Source organism: Marmota monax, unplaced genomic scaffold (assembly GCF_021218885.2).
Source record: "Marmota monax isolate L192 unplaced genomic scaffold, Marmota_monax_Labrador192_F-V1.1 WCK01_AAM20220418_F8-fsc00019, whole genome shotgun sequence".
Classification (NCBI taxonomy): domain Eukaryota; kingdom Metazoa; phylum Chordata; class Mammalia; order Rodentia; family Sciuridae; genus Marmota; species Marmota monax.
This window is the reverse complement of record NW_026695242.1, coordinates 589,091-595,811: the sequence shown is the minus strand read 5'-3', so window position 1 is coordinate 595,811 and position 6,721 is coordinate 589,091. Positions and strand designations below refer to the sequence as shown.

The 6,721-nt window shown below is 58.0% G+C and overlaps 1 protein-coding gene across 3 annotated transcripts in view; it reads left to right on the top strand.

Annotated features, from left to right (window-relative positions):
• The first annotated feature begins 439 nt into the window (after positions 1-439).
• Positions 440-6,721, top strand: part of Zmiz1 (zinc finger MIZ-type containing 1) — a 219,394-nt gene continuing 213,112 nt past the window's right edge. For 2 of the 3 annotated variants that reach the window (XM_046419961.2, XM_046419960.2), the window contains exon 1: positions 440-742. The gene's annotated coding sequence lies outside the window, so the exon portion shown is untranslated. The remainder of the gene's footprint in view (positions 743-6,721) is intronic. The other variant, XM_046419962.2, reaches the window with a different exon arrangement.

Below are 6,721 nucleotides of genomic sequence, written 5' to 3'. Positions count from 1 at the left end.
AAACTTGCTGGGGTGGGGAGGCGAGGGGTCGTTGGAGAGCTGCGGAGGGAGGTGGAGCAGAGGTTGGCGAGTGAACGGATGGTGGTGGTGGGGGGGGGGGGTTGACGCGGAGTCCGTCAGTGCCAAGAGGGGAAAAGCTTGGGAGCGCTGAGACTTGGGAAAGGGTAAGAAAGAGGGAAAGAAGCGAAATAAGAGAACGAGAGGAGGCGGAAAGGAAAGGGAAAGAAAGAGCGCTGAGAGAGCGCAGAGAGCGCCAGTTCAGGCGAGGCTAGCAGAGCACTGGCGGCAGCGGCCGCGGTGCGGCGCTCCGCTCCGGCCCTTATTCCGCGCCGGCTTTTGCGAGCGGCCGTCGGCGCGGGGCCCTTTGGAAATAGAATAGCCAATGTAATCTGACACTTCAACTTGCTCGGCTCCGGGCGAGTTGATTCACTTACTCACCCCCTAACGCCGAGTTCCTTTTCACTGTCTGTGGACATTAAAAAAGCGAGCGGCGGCGGCGGGCGCCCGGGAGAGCGAGCGGCCGGGCGGCGGGCGGGAGGCGATCAGGGATCGGGCGGCCGAGCGAGCGAGCAGTGCCGGCGCAGCGCGGTGACCCTAGCCCCGGCCGGCGCAGAGCAGGAGCCGCAGCCGGAGCCGAGCCGATCTCGGCGCCCTCGCCGCGCTCCTCCCGGCCCCTGCCGGCCCTACCCAGTGGTGGCGGCGGCGCGTCCTCCAGCGGCGGCAGCGGTGCTCGCAGAGCCGGGTAAGTTTGGGGACTGAGCCAGGCGCCTGTTAGCCCCCAGGCTTCCTCCCGCTCCCGGCGGCTACTCGGGGTGCGAGCTGAGTCCTGGGGCTTTTCCCTTAAAGGGTCCGCCGGGGCCAGGCAAGTGGAGTGAGCAGCCCGCTGCCCGGGCTCCGCTGCACTCCGCTTGTCGGCCGGGGGCGGAGGCCCAGGCGAGCTGCGAGCACCGGGCTGCTGCACCGATCCGGCTCTGGTTGAGCGCGGGGCCGGGGTTTATCGGGTGCGCGGGGTTTGAGTTCGGTTGTGAGCGCGCGGACCGGGTGCCCGCCTCCTGCCGGCGCGCCTACAGCCCTCTCTCCGAACACTCGGGGGCCGGACCGGGGACCTGGATTCTGAGGAGGGAGGGAAGAACAGGGGCTACCGCCTCGGTCTCCCTAGTCTCCCTTGGGGAGACGCGAAGTTGTGCGCCTGTGTGCATACGAGAACCTCCAGGGAAGGCGCCGGATTTCAGGGTGACCAAAGGTGGTGGCGTTAAGTTGTGCATCTGAATTTACAGGGAAAACACACTTTTGTAAATGAAAGGTGGGGACGCGGTTAAGTTGTTTGTGTGGGAATTGCCCCGGGAACCGCCGCGCGCGGTACCAGCAGGGAATGCCGAGGGGTGTGTGTAGGGGCTTCTTGTGGGGCTTTGGAAACCGGAGGGGCTTTCAGGCCAAAGCCTGGACGGGGCTGCCCCAGCCAGGAGGGGAGCCCAGAGGAAAGATGTGCGTTGTGTGCGCGCGCGCGTTGCAAATACGAAAGTAATTTCCCCGTGTTCTTTCTTCCTCTCCGTCTCCGGCAGCGGTGGCCCCGGGGGAGTGGGAGGCCGGCCGGGGCGGAGGTTGAAGGGGCCGGGCCGGGGCTGGAGCTGGGGTCGGGGGCGGGCTCTGGAAGCTTGTTTCACATTCCTGGTGTCTGGGTTGGGGTGAAAACTGGAGAGCGCGGTCTCGATGTCTGGGGCGCAGGCAGCGGGCGCACGTCGCCCTCTCGCCGGGGACATCTGTCCAGGAAGCCGGCCGGACGGGGAGAGGGCGCGGTGCGGAGGGCAGGCTCTCGGCCCCGGAGCGGTGGGGGCGCAGGCAAGGGGCGGCCGCCTTCCCGGCCATTGTGCGCCAGCAGATTTTCACGGGAGACTGCCCCGGAGCCGCCGGAGAAGGCCGGGAGCCGGCCTCAGCCCTGGGTTTAAAAGACACTCCAGGAATGTAAACAACCCGGGCGGGAGGGCGGGCGGACGGGAGCGCGCCCGGGCAGCCGGCCCGGGCCCCCCACCCCTGCCTGGGGGACAGCCCAGCGGCAGGGCCGCCCAGTCCTACCCCTCTACCTGCCGCAAACTTTTCCCTCTGCCTCCCTGTTCCATCTGGCCCCTTCAGCTGGGCACAGAGCGAGAGCCTCTCCCAGGCTGGGACCGAGAGCGCCTGGCACCCTGCGCCGTACCCGGGAGGCCTGGCGGCAGCGTCTCTCCTTCGGTGCCCGGAACCCGGGCTGCGCCTGCCCGGGAGCCGCGGCTTCCTGGGCAGGCAGTGCCCGAGTAACTGGGGCTCTGAGCCTGCCCGCCTCCCTCCCGCCCTCCCTCCCGCGGCTCCTTCCCCCGCTCTCCCCCTTCCCCTCTCCCCTGACTGCTTTTCCAATGCCCTGACATGAGGGAGGAAGATTTAACTTGGCAGCCCAAACAAATGTTCTCTCTGAGGTCCTCCAAGAAGCTGGCGGCTGGGCTGGCGGGGTGAGGGCACCGCTCGGCCATGCTTGCCTTCCTCTCTGCTCTGCCACGGACATTTGGAGCTCCCTGGGTGGACAGCCCCGGGCATGGGAGAGTAGAGCCCATCCCCGGAGATTTAAAAGGGCAGTGGGCAGTGCCCTGGAAACCCCTGGTTTGGACGGTACAGAACTGTCCAGCTTTAACTGGCTCCTGGTGCCAAGGGTTTTTTGAAGGATTTTCTTGAGCAACAGTTTGCCTCCTGCTGCAACCTGGGAACCCGGCCTGGTGGACCAGAGGGTTAACTAGTGCAGTCTCCTCCTCCTCATGGGTGTGAGGACAGGCTGGTTACACAGGGCAGGACAGGAGGCCAGAGGCTGTTCCCAGAGGTGCCTGGGTTTGCTTATTATTATTATTATTATTATTATTATTATTATTATTATTATTATTATTATTTTGAAGGTACAGATAAAGGGACAGGCACTGTGGCTGGAGAACTGGGAAGCTTGTCTGTTGAAATCCAGCTTGGCTGGCTTTTGTGGTCCCTGGAGCCTTAAAAGTTGCTTGCAAGCTATGTGGGAAGTTTAGATCAGGCAGCAAACCTCTGGTTTTCTCTGTCTCCACCACTTTTTGAGGGTCTTCAAGGTAGGGACACTTCTGAGTCCCTCTCTTGCAGGCTTTCTGGCTCCTGTGCAGAGGTTACAGGGGTTTGTGGATACCCGGGAGCCTTGTGCTGACCTTTCCCTCTTCAAGTTGAGGATGTTGAAACACCAGCATCAAACAAAAGACACATTGAGAGCCCTATCTGCTCCGGAGCACGTGTGACTTTGGCGGAGGGAACGCACTTGGAGGAGTTGGTGTTTTCCTCTGAGTTTTATGATTTCAGTTGGGTTTTGTTTTTCCCAAAAGGACAGAAGCATCTCCTTGTCCCAAGTCACGAGGTTATGAAATGCTGTTTTTACATGTAAATCTCAAAAATTTAGACTTGGGAGAGTTGGTGGCCATGGTGGTAGGGAGGAGCTAGAGAGTTTTCAGGAGTTGGATGGGTTTTTGAGGCATTCGGAATCCAGCTCACAGAGACTTGGGAATTAAAAATTGCTGGATGTATGAAGAATTTTGAATAAATACCTTTGTGCAAAAAAGGGTTACTGGCTTCTTTGTAGGGACAAAATGTTCTTTTTCCCTCCTAGAAAAGCAGGGAGGAGGATCCAGAAGCAAAATAAAGAAAGGCCCAGAAACTGGGGTTTGGCCACAGAACCATAGACCCCCCTTTAACACACACACACACACACACACACAAACTTCCTTAGCTACACTAGCAAAGCACTATCTCCATCCCTGGTCCCCATAAACATGACCCAACATAGGACAGGTGTCCACAGTTGACTCAATCCAGAAAATTGCAGGGGGAAGGACCCAGCAGAGAAGTGATGCAAACTTCACTTTTTTCCCTGATTGACAGGGGAGGAGTGGATAAGGAAGGAAGACGCTTGGAGGTCTGCATGTCCTGAGAACCTGGTCACAAGAGAACCTGCATATGAAACCATGGATACAGAGTTCTCTGGTCCTGCCCAGGGTCCAATGAATGTCTGTGCTGTGGGTCTCAGAGCAAGATGTTGCTGTAAGAAATTTCTGTACCAACAAGTTTATTTCATGGAGGTTCGGTGGGCTTTTATGGATGGAACCTGGAAGCAGGGCCCGCCAGGTTGTGACTGGGTCCCACACAATTTCATTTATAACTCTGCTCCCGTGGGCCCTGGCCTGGCTCCTATCACGGCCACATCTTTATGAGGTTCCTTAGGTTTTGTGTGGACAACAAAAGCTGGGCTGCCATAATTACCCTGGACGCCAGCAGCCTTGCCTGGTGACTGCCCTGACCTCACAGCAGGACACGGTGCCCTTTGGCCAGGCCCTCTGAGTGGGGACTCTTTGTCCTTAAGAGTCCCTGAGGCTGGGGGAGGGCAGGGGCCTGCCTGGTCTATAAGCTCCAGGAATGAATCAGAGGCTGGGCCTTACCCTCAGGGATGAAGGGAGGTGCAGAACAAATCTCCCTCCGGCACAGGTTCTGGAGTTCTGGAGTTCACAAGCCCATCATAATTCTGTGGGTCTTGCCATTTCCTGGGGAGATGCAGGAGAAGAAAAGATGTAGGGGGCCTCCACTTTCTGGCTGCTTGGGCCAGTTAGTTTATTCTGCTGATCTGTAATATGGGCTCAAGGGCAAACTTCTACTATCTCACTTGGTAGCTGGGAGAATGAGGTAGATACTGGCACAAGAGTCCCAAGCACGTGTCCACTAAAGGCCCCAGCAGACTGTGGAGCAGAATGGGTACAACACAAAGGAGCTGGACCTGGGGTGCAGAAGCATTTTCCAGAGCCTCTCACTCATCCGTGCTTAGCCCCCTGGCAACTGACTATCCAGCTTCAGCTTACATGGCCCCTGTGACCGAGAGCTCACCACTTCTGGGAAGTCTCTGCTTCCCATGCACCGCTGGGCATGTCGGGATGCTCTGCTATGTACCCTCTGGAATCCACAACTCTGGACCTTCACTCTGGGCTTGGGATGCTGGGGGTCCCCCAGACCATAGACTCATCTTTGAATGATTATGGGTTCAAGGCCAGTGACCAGGCAAGCCATACTGACATAGGGTCAGGGGATATCCTTGAAATGGCTGCTGTCATCCCCTATTGGGAGTAGCCTATGGGGAGGGGGGAAGCATCTGCCTGAGGGGCTCACTGTCATCTGCCTTTGGGTACCAGGTTTGCTTGTTGATACTTTCTGTCCTTTGAGCTGATATGGCAGAGAATGGTCATAACGAGGGTGAAATCGGGTCAGGGACCGTCTCTGATGCCACTGAGAGTCTATAGTGTGAAAACTGAAGCCCGTGGAGACACCCAACTATATAAGAGGGTTCTTGCTCCTCAGGAGCTTACTTCCAGCACAGGGAGGAAGATCGGTCTCGGTAAATAATTAACCACTGTCAGCTGGGGCACACTGCTGGGGCACACGATGTCATTAATAATCACAGCCCCTTTTCTTTGTATGGCACTTGGTAGATCTAGAAGTGGTCTCTAAATCTGTGTAACTCCAGTAACAACAGGGTAAGCTAACTGCTATTTGGAATTACCCCCATTTAACAGAGAAGGAAACTGAGGTTGAGAGAGGTGAAAAGTCGGGGCTCAGCTGTAGACCTTACAGATACCATTGAGCAGTGGTAGGGCTTATGATCCACTGAGCCAGAGCCCCAGATACACTGGCTCATGGGTACAGAAGCTGGTGTGGACCCCAAGAATAGGGAAATGAGGTTAAGCAGGAGCCCTTCCCGGGAAGGGTGGAAGGAGAGCCTCCCCTGTCCACCCTCCCCCCATCTGGCAGCACAAGTTCCATGCTCCCTGCAGTGTTGCTCCTCTTGCCACGGGGTCTTCCTGCCCCAGCTTGCTCTGAGCCTCGGGTGCTGTAGTGACTGCCCGAGACACACATGTACAAGGTGTTGGGGGGCTTCTGTGCATCAGATTCACCCCAGGACCTGACTCTGGAGCAGGATGCAGAGGGTTTTCTAGCCCCGCTCCCAGTGCAGCCCAGAGAATACAGAGAGTGACTGGGATTGCCCCTCCTGGCTGAGACAGCCCCCAGGCTATGTGGGATGGCTGTCCTGTGGGGCCCTTGGGTTCCGTTTGCCCTGTAGCCTGTAGCCATACATCTGGTTTTCTGGAGCTCAGCTGAGTGTTACCCTAGGGCAAGGCCACAGCCCATGGGGCAGGACAGTGGGCACCTCCCCAGAAAGCCCAGCCCAGCTTGGCACACCTGTGCAGGTAATGTGTGCAGCCTGGCAGGGCCTGGGGCTTGCCCCTCCCATCCGGCCCAGCTGCTGGGGTTACTACAGGATTGTGCTGGGGAGGCTGGGGTGTCTGAGCTAATTAGATTTCTTAGATTTCAACGCTCCCCTAATCCTGTTAGCCAGGCTGTAATTGTAACCACTTCAAGGTTTCGGCTGTGGCAGGCTGTTGAGGACAGACGGTGTGGGGACTCTGCTCTGCTTCAGCCCCAGCCCTAGACAGCCGGCTGGGGACCAGGGACCACCTTTCTAGGTCCCCCATGGTGGGGGCTTGAGTGAGGGCAGGGGGATGTTTTTCTATAGCATCTCAGCATCTTGGGCTTTCAGAGTAGATGTGGTCCTTGGAGACTGCCCAGATCGAACCCTTGGCAGTACAAAGGCCTTACAGCACAAAGGGGGAAACTGAGGCCCACAGAGGGGCAAGAATTGGCTGGC